We start from the raw sequence: 14,816 nt of genomic DNA on the forward strand, positions 1-14,816 counted from the left end.
GTTGGGATGAAACGAGGATGTATTGAAGGAATAAGTAAACAGGAAGGAAACAAGGATGGAATCAAAGGAAGGATAAACGTACTGTAAGGGAAGAAGAAAGTGTGTAAGGAAGAAAGGAAATACAAAAGGTAGAGAAGGAAATGACTAGCGTAACTTCAAGTTCAGTTTGGAAGCATCACAAGAATAAACTCTGGTGCGTATGTGTAATTGTAATTTATTAATATTTTTTTAACTGTAGGTATCAACAAATGTGAGACGAGCCCCGCCCTCCCAGGTCGCCCCTAACGACCGGCGTGAGCACTTTGAGCAAGATTGAACGTGTTACGTAAACGCCGTCAGATGGGAAGGTGTCCTTCAAGTGCACGCGGTTAATGAGGATCTCCGCCACGCTGCTGCTAAGGTACGACGAACGTTTGCACACCAACACGTACATACAGGCAGACATTATACGTTGTATATGCCACATACACAATATTTAAGCTTTGTTCTTCACTCGCACAGCATGCTACATTTTTTGATGCAGCTCGTAAGATTGTGCAGGTGTGCCTAATATTGTGGCTAGTGTAGAAATGTAATCAGTCATGTGCCACAATATTTAAAAAATCTAATAAAAATATGCAAACCCATTTTTTTTGTCACAAAATTATGACGTGGTATTTCTTAATTCCTGTCAATTTATTTGACTGTTGGAATTTTCGGATAGACTTTATTATTGAAAATTGCGTGATTTTGTTTTTTAAATTAAAAAAATAATAATTTGCAACTTAATTTTGTAACAGTATGACTTTATTTACCTAAAATTATATATTTTTTTCCCCTCACACTGACTTTTTTTTTTTTTGGTTAATTGTCTACTTTATTCTTAAAGTACATACTATGAAAAAAAATTGTTCTTTAATCTCATAATTTTTTTTCATTTTGCTAATTTACAATTTTATTCTTCTCGTATGAATAAAAACTATGTAATAAAACTGAATTTTCCTCAAAATTGATTTTTATATTATATTTACAAAATTAAATTTCCCATTTTATTTGATATTATTACAGTATTTCAGAACAACTTAAAATTTTCTGTTTATTGCCTTATTATTACATTTTCCCCGTCTGACTTGATCCACCTACACACTTGCGTCATTTTCCAATTATTATTTTTTTCGCCCAAGTCTTAATATCAAATTGCTACACTTGTTCTTGTAATTTTATTTAACTTACTTTTTACCATTTTTTTCCCCACAAAACTGCAACTTTGTTGTTTAATCAATTTAACTTTATATTCAGAACAATTTTTCTTGTAATGTCAGTACCGTTTTTTTTTTTTTGTATATTCATAGGACTTTATTCTCCTAACTCATTCAGTGCCATTGACGGCTATAGACGTCAAAAATCCATTTTAACTGGGCTGGCAGTGAATGAGTTAATGAGTTAGCTTATACTTTGTGAAGTCTTATCGCAGCTATTTCATGACATATATATATATTTTTTTTAGCTATCTATGTGACAACTCCACTATATTGACTTTCACCTTGTCAGCAGACCGTCTCAATGTCGATGCTATTCATTACATTTTTCTATTTTGCTTCATAAAAGCAAAACTTTTTGTAGCCTTGAAAAACTTTGGCAGCCAATAATTTGGAGTCACGCAAGTAAATGTCAGAAAGATGAATTATTTATTGGAAGAAAAGGGTGAGAAAAAAAAAATTACCTTGCTGGTAAAAATATTTTGTGAGACGGAACATTAATGACAATGTGACAAGCGAGTGTCTTTCTATGCGTGACGTGTCCTAAAACCTGTTGCGTGACTGCTGTGTTATTTGTTCAGTCTAATAACGTGTTGACTCGCAGTGCTTCCAGCATCGAGCCACCCACGCAACCTTAACGTTGCTTTACGCTGCGCACTGTGCTAATATTAGCCGTTTTTCAAAGAGGATAAAGAATATATACCTGTGATTATTATATCGATTGTCTACAGGTGTTTCTTGGTGTGTTTGTGGTATCTAAAGCCGGCATGGCTCCAGAAGGAGTGAGTCATTGTTATTGTCCGCATGCAAAACGTCAGTGCCGGGAAAGGTTACGATCATTACGTATTGATCTTCCTTTCCAATACAATTCCTTACAATCGTGTTGGTATCGAAACACGACACACGTTTTACTTTCAAGCTCGCAGCCGCTTCTAATAAATTGCTGGTGTCATTTGCAGGCTCGGGTCAATTAAGTGCGGGCCCGTGAGTTCAAAGCAAACATGGTGAAGCAGAATTTTGGTGTTATGCCGCACACAAGTGGAATATTTTTGCTTTTTACCTATATATTTGATTAAGGTTAGTTTAATTATTCTTAAATCAATTCCATAGTACGATTATTATTTTTTTCTTTACTTTATTTATGTTGTGCCAGATGCAGCAAAACATCCCCAGAGCCTTTTTTGGATTTTGGACACGAGGCAGCACATTTTTCTACTTTGATATTCTTCAGAATGATATATCATTGTATCCTGCACCAACTCAAAACACCTTGAGCCAAGTAGCCCTGAAACATAACTAAGACCACATTTTCTGACTCTACTCATTTTGTAGACACATGCTTGATAGTATCGAGATTTCATTGTATACCCAACAGAGTTTAGCCACCTTGTGCCGGATTCGGTAAAACATCCCCAGACCATAGCTAATAATATACCAAACTTTCCGACACAAGTTCTTGATAGTCTTGAGTTTCCTTCCCAGACTCAAGACTCAGGAAAGTAGCCCAGAACCGTAACTTGGGATCAAGACATTCCCGTGCTGGATGCACATTTTTCTACTAAATCACATTTGTTGAGGCTGTTTTTCCAAGCTTCACCGAGTAGTGGGCCACCATTTTCTCCCATGCATATCGTTACTAATTGGTCATTCTTTTGTTGACTGTGCAGCCTACTGGGGGTGGGGGAAGGGGAGGGTGAATTGAGCCCCCCAATCAAGACACGGCGGCTCCACTAGTCAGCTGTTAGACAGGCAGGGAGGAGCTGGATGTGCTTGGGCTGGATGACTCACTCTCCGCGCACTCATTCACTCTCTCTCCCCCCTTATCTCTCTGTCTCTCTCACATGCGCGCACACAAACATAACAGAAAAAAAAAAAAAGAAGAGCAGCTTGTTGGTCGGACGGCCGCCGCTCAGTCTCCAGTACGAGCTCCGGGACCACCAGCAGCACGAGCGGGGAGACCCAGAGGAGGCAGCCGGGGAGGGAACGAGCCGCACCGGACTGCTTGCTGGACTCCTCTCGGTACTCAGCATCCTTCCTCTTCTTCGCAGATTCAAACATATATATTAAAAAAAGAAAAAAAAAAGAAAACAGCAAATCTCGTAAGAAGCTAGCTTCATTCATTCTGTTTTTAAACGCTCCTCTTACGTTTGTTTGCAACACAATGCTCTTTTTTTTTTTTTTCGTTTTTAAGAATTAAAAAAACTCATTAGGATAGCTCGCGTCTCATTTATTACACGCACAGCTGGAGATATTAGTTAGCTTGTGGCTAACTCGCTAGCGTGCCACGAGCTTGGAACGTTAGCAGGTAAAAACATGACAAATGTCTTTTTATGTGTGTATGTGTGCGCGCGGTGGGCTTGAAATGCAAAAGAGATGAGAGTATTGATGTTTCCACAGGGGGGGAGGGTTGAAGGGTGGTGGTGGTGGGTGGGGGAAGGCACAGCTAGCTGTGCAGCGGGACAGAGGCGGACTGCAGCCGGGCAATGACAAAGCCAGTGCCCGCTGTGCAAAGGCTACTGGAGTATGTATGTGTGTCTGTTTCTAGCAGGTTGTTTACTGGAGGTGCTGTGTGTGTGTGCCCCAAATAATAGTGGTGCATGCAAGGTGTCATTGCTCAAGGTCTCTCCTCCAGCATCATGGAGGCAATAAAAAAAATATTGAATGTTAAGCATATTTTTGTTTGTTTGGAGGGTGGCAACCTGGTTTCCTGCAGAGGTACAGAAAGTAAAATACGAGAAAAGTAAGGGTACAACGTTATAGATTAAAGCTGTAATAGTTTTTTTTTGGATGGTGGTGGAATGTGGAAAAAAATAAAATAGCGGTTTACAATAATAAAGTAATAATATTGCCTGCAAATAATATAAATGTCTTATTATAGGATTCAAATAAAGCTGCACAAAAATACAATTATCATGTTAAAGACAGGAAGTCATTGCATCTCCCTCCCCAAAAATGGTATCGTGAGAACAAAGGAAAAAAAGCATAATGTTTCAAAAATAAAGTCTATTCGTTCTATTTTGTAGACACGATTCTGATAATTTGGCAGCGCAATCTCCTGGTGCAGCAGAACGAGTGTCTTGGAGAATTTGGTGGCATAAAGTTGAGATCTCGTCAGACCACATCTTGCATCGGTGCAGGGTGGACAGCTGGTCTAACTTTTACGCTATTTCTGTATGTAAATATGTGAACAGCAGCTATGCCACATGAATGAAAAGGGTGGGCGGTCTCAGTGTCAACACCAATCATGGTGTGAATGTTTTTATGCTATATTCTTGTACTTCACTAGCACGCCACAATTCGAGGCAAAGAAAGGAGCCTCATTGATTGGCCATGATTAAAGTGGGCTGTGATAACTCCCACAGCAACACAAACTTCCCTCTCGCAGGTTCAATGGCCTGGGTTAACTTGAGAAAATTACCAACACTGGGTCTAATATGCATCTGGGCAGAGACACACCACACGTCGCGCTGACTTTACGGCAGTCAAAAAAAACAGTGCCCATAACGTTAAAAGAATAAAGTCATATTTTGGGGGGTGAAATAATTTTTGTGGACAGGATGTTAAAATGTTATGAAAACAAAGTAAATAAAATAAAATACTAAAAAAATAAAAATAATAATAAAATACTAAAAATAAAATAAAATACTAACACAAAAATTCTAAATAAAATAAAATACTAGTATTAGGATAATAAGAAAGTCATACTTTTGCCAGCCAATATTTTATATTATGAGAATGAATGTAAGTCGTGAAAAAAATAGTTATTTATAATTAAAAAAAAAAGAAAGTAATTATATTCCCTGGGGAAAATGCAAGAATAAATTTGTAATGTCAAAGGAATAAAGTCGTGATATTCCCAGAAAAATAAAGTAATGTGCAAGAATATATTTATGTTAATGGAATAACCTTTTTTTTTCTTTTTTTTTTTTCTTTTCTTTTTAAGGACAAACTGAAAGTAAAGGCAAAATATTGTCAGGAAATAGAATTGTAAGATTGCAAGAATGAAGTTGTAATATTAGGAGAAAAAAAAACATCAGTTTACTTGAGGGAGCTGTAATTTTACACCGTTCTCATAAAACATTAAATTAAATTGAGGATTCAGTATAGTTATTTTATATCAACAGTCTCAATTTTACAAAAAGAAATTATCTGAAAAAGTCACAATTTTACAAAGAAAATATTACGAGAATACAGACACTTTAACGTGATAAACTATTTTTTTTCATATTTTAGGTTAAAGTTGTAATATAATGAACTTAACGTCAACAATACTTGCATCATTGTATATCTGCGTTCAAGTTACGACTATACACCAAGTACAAGTTTGACTCATGATAAATAGTTTTTCTGCCTGCTGTATTGCAGTAAATTAGCATGAGCAAACGTCAGCAGCAACATGTCTGTTGCTCAGTGTGACAAGTGTTTGATCACATGCACCCAGCAGATTAAGTGCTCCTTATTTGTTCGTGTAATAACCCGCAGGCAGGCTGTGAGCTTTATTTGCTCTATAAACAGCTCCAACTCTACGTGTAACTTTTTGCAGAAACGTTCAATTTTTTTTCATGTCCAATCAACTTCTCGTCACATTTGGATGGCTTTATATTTTTTCTTTACAACATTTCTTGGAACTTTTTTGCCCTGTAATTGGCTGGCAACCAGTTCGTAATGCCCGAAGCCAGCTGGGATAGGCTCCAGCATCCCCGAGACCCTTGTGAGGAGTAAGCGGTTAAGAAAATGGATGGATGGGAGGAAAGTTCAGCTTTACAGATGCCAGGTCTGCTCTGTCGTCAGTGATGTAATGACGTCATTCCTTTGTGATGTAGCTCACCTGCTGAAGCAAGGTGCCATATTGCGACATATGCTGAAATCACTTTCGTTTCAGTCATTTAAGGTGTGGCGTTTTATTCTTTTGCATCGACGATCAATATGTGGTCGCAAATTGGGGCTTGGCGTCTATTAGGGGGGAGTCATCCCTCTCTTGTTTTGTGGGCTTTCTCTTCACGTCCGCATCCGTGTCGAGGTTTCATTGTTGCCGATTCGCTCTGTGTGACTTTACGGGCAGACGTTGTGATTTGTGCGGTGTTTTCCCGGGCGGGAGTGAAGCGACGGCCTCCTCCCCGGCGAGCTTCCGACTGTAAAGCAGCCAAAGAAGTCCCAGCTGCGTGATTGATGAAATTCTCTCTCTTTCTTACCGTATGTCCTTTTTTGTCTCTGCAGGCTGGCCGAGACATGAGCGTTTGCCGCTGAACGTAATTGATGCAGAATTGGTGAGTTTGTTTTTTTTGTTTTTTGTTTTTCCTTTTTACGACCTGTGATTTTTCTTCTTGTGTTACTTCTTGAAACTACTTTGTCCATTGTTGTTCTTAGGCCAAATAAGTCACCATTTTGGGGGCGTTTCCCATACAGGGGTGTCTTGATACACTTCGTGCATTTAAAATGCATTGATTAGCCTTGCATTTTGCTATCTCATGTTAATGCTAATGCAATAAAATGACCAATCAAACTTGTCTTTGACCAATCAGTTTCAACCTTAAATAAGCATTTAAGAAACAATATCTATGGGCATTACTATAAAATTAAATTTCCTGCATTAAAAAAAAATGAATAATAAAAATATCATTTTATTAGGCACATTTTAAAATATCATAATAATATCGGTATCACAATATTCAACACCCATATCGCATTTTTTTTTTCAGCTACACATGACAGACATTACAACAGTACTCACAGTCATCTATTCTTTATCCTCTGCGAAGAACTGATATTACTGTCGTACTGATGAGCTGAGAGGAGTTGAGGCGTCTCAATGAACAATATATCAGTCTGTCATAAGGTGAACAAGGCAGAAACAAGGATGGGGAGTACTGGAACAGATTAAAGGCATTTAAATTAATGTTAGTTTGCAAAGATGATTTGCAATATAACCGTTTTGAGTTGCAAATACGGTTATGGAACAAATTGAACTTGTATCTCAAGATATGATTGTATAAAAAAAAAAAAATAACTCACATACTTGCAGATGCTTTGCTATATAAAAAGTCTTATTAAGCCATGCCATTTTGATTTAAGTGGCCATTTTAGGGTTTTTAAATTTTGGCCATTTCCACTGGTCATAAAAACTTTGCTACAATTTTTAGTTCTCCTCATTGCGTCTGGGCGGAGCTTAGAACAAAAATCGATGATTTGGTATAAACCAGAAAACTGAAATCAATTGAGTTGGAAAAGTCAGTCAACACAGAAAGTCTGCCATTTTGTTTTGAAGCCACCATTTTAGGTTAATTTTCCCCATTTCCTTTAACACGCAATTCCTTTTGTCCGTTTTTTTTTTTTTACCAAATATGAACCACGTGTACTAGGGCGGAGCATGGTGCTCTAAAAGCAAGGCGTGGCGTGCATGTGCCGCACTGTGACAACATGAGTCACGGCGAGCGAAACAGGCTGCTGCCGCTGCTGCTGCGAAGCTCCCCAGATAGACGGCGTAATGAGGCAGGGAAGTGATTGCTCTCCATACGAGGTTCTCTGCGTATTATGCAACGTGTATTAATGACGTCATCATGTGGAGCACGAGGTCTGGTGGCCGACGGGGGCCGATTAGCGTTCAGGTGTTTTGTGCTGGCTGTATATCAAACTTGCATTTTTTTCCCTCCAAAATCCATTCAAAGTTACAATATGAAGCCTTAACTGTTGGCGTTCTGTTTAATGTATGCGCACACGTGAACACACGGCGTCTTCCCCCGATGGCTTCCATCCACGGTGGGGATACACGTGAACGAAAATTTGCTCTTCCAATTAAACTGCCGACCTTCGCTCCAGAACGCCGGAATACTCGGCGGCGTCCCGTCCTCTGCTGGATTGCTATTATTACACACAGCTGGCCTGATAAAGGCTCGCCAATAGAAGTCAGCAAAAAAATTAGCGAGTGTGCAGAATTATTATTAGCAAGGTATTGAAATAGAATATTTATAATCTATTTTTAAAACGTAATTTCCAAATGTAGGATTTTTTGCACTAATAGTTTTATTTTTCAAATGTTCGGAATCTACGCAAAAGCCCGAAACTCTACAACAAAACAAAAAAGTAAACAATATTAATTTTAGTGACATAAGTAAATTAAAAAAAAAAAATGTCTATTTGTGATATTTAAAAATAGATTTTGAAAATAAGGTCAGAATGTGATGATTTTTTTTGTCCCTTAATCGCAAAATATATAATATTAATTTTGGTGAGATTATTAACAATAAGATCATGTGTATAAGGAGGAATGTGGAAATTTCCCCACTCATATTAAATTTTATCTACGTTTTTAAATATTTTCAAAATACTGCCTAAAATCCTCAAAAAAACAAAACAGTTTTAAGTATGATTTTAGGTGGCTGTAATGAAATTAAAATTAAAATACATTCAGTCATAATGTATAATTGTTTATTTTATTTTTTTTAAATGAAGGTAAGAATGTAAGATATTTTCACTTAATTAAAAATACATTCTGGAGACATTTTTGTGTATTAAAAAAATATTATACATATACTCCATATATGTACATTTTATTTTTATTATTGTGGAGCCTATGAATTTCTTTCCACTTCTAAAAATACAATTTTTTAAAAAGTTTTTTTTTTTTACATTTCCCAGTGAGTTGTACATGAATGTTATGACAAAATGTTTGCATATGCAAATGGAGGCTAAGTAAAAAGGCAAACTATCTGTTTTGCCTTGACGAGCTTACTGAATTTAATTGTTCATGATCGAGCATCTGTTATTGTTGCTGAGTTGCTTCACGGCTCACACAAGTTCTGCTTGAGCGTCAAATTGAGCAGAATACGTTTCCCCGCAAGTTAACCGCTCGGACACATGACTCGCAGATGACTTGACAAGCAGCAGGAATGTTGCTCCCTCATCTTTCCACCTCCCCTCTATGCGTGCGCTGGGAGCCAATGTTGCAACATAATAAGTCGGAGTAATTATGTAACATTTAGCCACCGATATGTAGAGCATAGCGCGTTCGTGCCTATTAACTTGCATCATCCAAAGCCGCTGGCCTTGCTTCCTTTTGCCAGCGCAAAGAATTGAGCCTAATTTATGGCCTACATTTTCAACGCCGTCCTTTGAACTTTATTGCTCGTAAAACAAAAACCCGAGGACCGCATTTGAGGATTATAAACGAGGGCGATGGATTTCCGAAGCCAGCGCCAGATATTCGTCAGCAGCCACTTCTCGTCGCTGTCATTTAAACAAACATCTGGCTCCGGCGTATAAATCCATTATTAGGAGGCTGTCATAACAAACCGTGAACATTTGGGAAAGTGCCCGCAATCAAAAGCGCATCAAAGCACGGCGCCTGCAGTTTGGCGAATCCTTCTTTGAGAGACGATTGTTCTTTTATAGAAAAAGAAATGAAGCAAAATGTCAACAAATGGACCACATTTTTTTACAACAATAAAAGTAAAGAGTAAGTAACCGGTGTTTATTTAACGACATATACAGCGGAACGCCATCTGTTCCAGGACTACCATTTGTTTGGATTTGAACAAAAATTCCCATCAGAAATAATAGAAATAGAAATAAACTGTTCCGGGACCGAACTGTCACGTTCAACAATTTATAAGCAACATTTTAACATTGATGCTTTAAATGTGATTTTTTTTATTTTATTTTTTTCCATCAGTGTTTTGGAATGGTGGGATCTCTCAAATTTGGAGGCCATTTTAATGCATTTTTATATTCATCACTGACTCATTCATCCGGTCATTAGTAGGATGTAAAACTGTGGCCCACATGCCCGCTTCAGTCACTAATTATGCAGCATTTTGGTGAATGAGTAAGAAAGTGTTCAGTCCGACGCAGATTTGATTTTGTACTGAACATTGAAACTCCGTCATTCTATTTCAAAGTGCAGGAAGTGATGATGTTCTCTTGCTGACTCACTAAGTGCTAGAAGAGAAAAAATACCTAGTCTCACCTTCTGATTCCAACCTTGGAATTGAAACGTTGGCTCCTGGCAGCTTTATAAATGTATGTCGGGTCTAATTTTCCATTCGTTCTATTGGTGAACGTTCCTTTGATTCTTCTTGGGCTTGCCTAGAACAGAACTTGATAACTAAACATTTAAAATGAATCTTTCATTAAGATCTGAGGTTCTGGGTGGCACTCATTATGAAATGGCCGACTGTGGTTAAAGAAGGACAACTTCCAACGAGGAACTAGTTACTGTTAAAAAGTAGCGAACTAAGACCGTTTCATTGTGTTTAGATTCTATTTTGGTATGTTACGACTTCCTGTTTGGTGTTCGTATACTTGTTGGGACAAAGGGCTTAATTTCACTTGGATTTTGTCAAGTATTTTGAGTCATAGACTCGTTGCTTCTCTATCTATGTTTACGTTTTCGTATTAAACTGGTTTACCCTTGTTTGACAGGAACACTTCCGCTAGGAAGTTACCGCGAAAGATAGCGGACTAAATCTAAAAGTATATTTGTCCGTTATGAGCGACTGTTTCATTGTGTTTAGCTTCCATTTTAATATGTTTCTACTTCCTGTTTGTTGTTCCATTCTTGTTGGGACAAATGGCTTGATTTGACTTGGATTTTGTTGAGCATTTTGAGTTGTAGACATGTTACTTCTTGAGCTAGACATCTAGCTAGCTGTCTTGATCGTTTTAAAAGGAGGAGAGTACTTTATTGTTGTTTACATATTGTTATTAGACCGGTTTACCCTCGCTTAACAGTTCAGAACGTTGAAATGTTACTAAAACTGTTGCCTGTACACTTAAATAAGGTTTTGACTCAAACAACAGATTATTGTAAATCTAACTGATTTCAGTGGGAAACGGTCTTCTTTGGACCCCAAAGAGCTTTTGCCCATTAAAACCTCTCCAGCAGAAAGTGTATCATTTGCCTTTCAAGAGGTCAGAGTGCTCTTCTGTTTGATTGATTCATTACCAGAATAAACTGTCCCCTCCGTTCTAAAGCATTAAAGCTGCTCTTTCTAATCCGGCAAAAAAACCTCCCACCAACCCAGTGGGGATTCAGCTGCGTGACAAAAACCTGGAGCTTGGCTCCTGAGAGTGCCGGTGTTGTTTTACGTCTCTGAGGAGCCATATAAAACAGGAAGATGGCTGACTTAAGGGGCCAGAAATACCCCCACAAGGTGTTCGGGTCCAGGGCCAGGTCTCGGGTTCTTGAGGAGACGGCATTAATATCGTTTGATGCTACGTACTGAACATTTTGATTGTTGTTGTTTGGATCAGAACATTACATTTTCAAACTGAACCGACTGTAGCCGAGATGTTTTTGATTCAGACCACCAAATACGGTTTTCAACCTCTGATGGCGCTTGTAAAAACGTCTACCCTTGCTTCCTTGGCTTCACTGGCCCCCAAAGAGTTTCCCCAAAGGATGAATGTGGTAAAACTGAGTAGAAACCACCATTTCCGTTGGTTGAGTTGTTTGTTTGCTGAGGCACCATTGCGAAAACTAACTTGCGAAAAATAACTGAAATTGCTGTGTTTACTATTCTTGAGCCAAAAACATGGCTATTTTTGGGTCAAAAACATAGCTATTTTTGAAAAACACTGTTGAGTTAGAGGATGTTTTTCATAACAGGATACACAAAAAAAGTCTCAATGACAGAATTTGAACAGGAATTTGGTCATTTTGCACGGATTTCAGGTTTCGTACTTTAGTGAACTTGATCTGGGGAACTGTATTGATTGAACATCAGGAATTTTAAGGAAAAAAAAATATCTGCCTTGGTGAAGATCTGTCTGCGCTTTATGTCATTATATAATCGAATACAAGCATCATTTTATTATCTGTTCTCATTGCTGCTGGACATGTAAATTTCGCAGAGGGAGCCATCCCAAAGGGATCAATAAAGTCAAATCTAAGTCTAAGTCACAATTAGTGTGTGTGAAGCTGTGTTAAATTTAGAAGATCCTATTCCAGGTAACATGGAGAGAATGTCACTTCCCTCACCGTTTCCCATCTCATGATACCTGCGTGTGTGTGTGTGTGTGGGTGTGCACTTGAATGCATGTGAGTGTGTGTGTGTGTGTGTGTTGTTTTAATCTCTTGCGTCATTGTCATTGGTTAAGTGACGCTGCCTCTGTTTACACCTCTTAAATCCTCACGTATGCCACCGCTTTAATGATAATTGCACATGTGGCTCTCCAAATAAAGCCAACGCACCGCATATACAGTACAGTACGTCCTCACGCAGTATGGACGTATTTGATCTCACTGGAGATGTGTAGAACATTTGACGGTCATTCAATTTTGTGTGAGTATTGAGTATGGAATTTTGTCTAAATTACAGTATAAGATTAAAACATTGATGTATAATAAAGCTGATCGTAGTTTTTTGGAACACAGATTAATTTATTGCTTGTGTTTATAAAAAAAATACATGGGAAGAGTACCTCGCCTATTAGATCATAATCGGATGATATTGTTAACTTTATTTATTTATTCATTTATTTACTGATAACTGAGTTTAATTTGTTTCATGACCGCCCATCTAACTAGAAATAATATAGCAAAAATTATTCCCCATTTAAATGGATGGAAAGGCCATTAATTAGTTACAATGTTTAAAGAAAAACAATAAAAATGTCTGTAATGCGTTTTTAGTAAGAAGAATAAATAAATAAAATAAAAATACCCCTCGATTGCTTTGTTCTTTTTGTAAAAAAAATAAAAAATAATAATAAATGCATTTGACCACTCCATTTATAAGCAAATAAGGTATTTTTCAATTCATACGACATCCTGGATATTACTGGACTGTTGAGACGTGGGAAAGCCAGGGCATTCCGTAAACAACATCGTTTATAAACGGGGATAGTCCCGGAACGGAACACGAATTTACTTCTGGTGATGTGCCCTGCGCTGCCTGCACTTATTCGTTTATCTTTGTACCAAGCAACCGCACAACCACAAGCACTTCCTGTCCCGCTTGGGAAAAGCCGTGGAATTATTTAGTATGTTATCGCCGCTTCAGAATGGCTATCGAAGATGTCTTCTTCTTGAAATACAAATACATGTACAGTAGTTAGTTCTTCTTTTGTAATGTCACACACAAAAAAACAGTCATTTGTAAACACTGACAGTAATCACCATTGTACCTCAGTGTGTGTGTGTGCGTGCGCCCATGAAACCCCCTCTAGGCACCCGTAATATTACTGTAAGTGTACACCATGAGACTGAATAATAAGGTCAGCAGCGTGATTACACTCAAGTAAGATTTAATTTTCTTCTCACTGTCTCCATGACCCCTTTTTTTTTCTGCTTTCAGAGTGGCCTAGTGCTGTCCTCTGCTGTTTCCCCCCCCACCCCTCCCCTCATTTTGCTGCCCCGTCCCGCTCGGTAAGTACAAGAGAAATGTCACTGTTAATGACAAGTAAATAATAATTTTGTGAGTGATTTATTCTTTGTAGCGTTAATATTCCATTTATATAAAACCACCATCATTAAATATAGAAATATGAACATGTCAGTTATTGTATTGGTTGAAAATGTGTTGTTTTTTTTCATTGATTGAAATTTTTCATCTCTGAATATATACAAGTGGAGAAAGGGGATGTCCTCTTTAAAGGGCAATTAGTGTTGTGGTACACATCACAAGTAGGCCTCCCTCCCTTCAATAGTGAATAAAATACAAATCATTTACAAAAAAGTAATGGGCGTCAAACTGGCAATCATTCAAATAGTCTCCTTTTCACTTCGAAGCACAAACAAGAGGAGTGTTTACTACACGGGTGGAGAATGGAAACATAACTAAGTGTGTGTCTAATGATGGGTCAAGCAATTTGTGTCAAGGCCCAAGGGAGCGTTCAGGCCGGGTGGCCTTGTGAGTCCCTCGCCCCGCCCCCACACATGTCCCAGTCAGTATAAATACACACGGGTCCACATCACAAGCTGGAATGTTTGTCTGTGTACTTGTTATCGAGTTGAGAGTTCGTGTTTGCGTGCATCTGCATGATGTCGCCGCGGCAAGCGGGCGAAGCGAAGGCCGTGACCGGCCCGCTGGGTTACTATGGCGACCAGTTGTGTCAGAGATGAGCAACATCTGCGGAGTGTTTGTTTGTCAGGCAGGTTTTCTTGCTTCTGCTCCTTTCGCCGCCTGCCTGGGAAGCACTTGTAACAAGAGAGGATTTATGTGATATATGTTCGCTTTCAAGCTCAAGGGCCTCCTTTATTTATATCCCCAGAGGGGGGAGGGGCAATTCAATTTATGCTCTGTGTAGGTTCCTACGCCAAGAAGCCATGTTTTCATTGCTGCTGTTTGGATTTGCAAGCGAGCATTAATCAAACATCAGCAGTTTTTTTTTTTTTTTGTCAGATGATCTATCTTTCTATCTATCTATCTATCTATCTAGTGCTAGCTATCTAGTGCTATCTATCTATCTATCTAGTGCTATCTATCTATCTATCTAGTGCTATCTATCTATCTAGTGCTATCTATCTATCTATCTAGTGCTAGCTATCTAGTGCTATCTATCTATCTATCTAGTGCTATCTATCTATCTATCTAGTGCTATCTATCTAGTGCTATCTATCTATCTATCTAGTGCTAGCTA

At 38.2% G+C, this 14,816-nt stretch overlaps 1 protein-coding gene across 2 annotated transcripts in view; it reads left to right on the plus strand.

Moving 5' to 3' along the window:
- The first annotated feature begins 2,998 nt into the window (after nt 1-2,998).
- The window catches only part of plcb4b (phospholipase C, beta 4b), a 51,500-nt gene continuing 39,682 nt past the window's right edge, over nt 2,999-14,816 (plus strand). Inside the window, exons 1-3 of one of the 2 annotated variants that reach the window (XM_077510710.1) lie at nt 2,999-3,257; nt 6,456-6,505; nt 13,532-13,602. The gene's annotated coding sequence lies outside the window, so the exon portion shown is untranslated. The remainder of the gene's footprint in view (nt 3,258-6,455; nt 6,506-13,531; nt 13,603-14,816) is intronic. The other variant, XM_077510709.1, reaches the window with a different exon arrangement.

This window comes from Festucalex cinctus, chromosome 21 (assembly GCF_051991245.1).
Source record: "Festucalex cinctus isolate MCC-2025b chromosome 21, RoL_Fcin_1.0, whole genome shotgun sequence".
In the NCBI taxonomy this organism is placed as follows: Eukaryota; Metazoa; Chordata; class Actinopteri; order Syngnathiformes; family Syngnathidae; genus Festucalex; species Festucalex cinctus.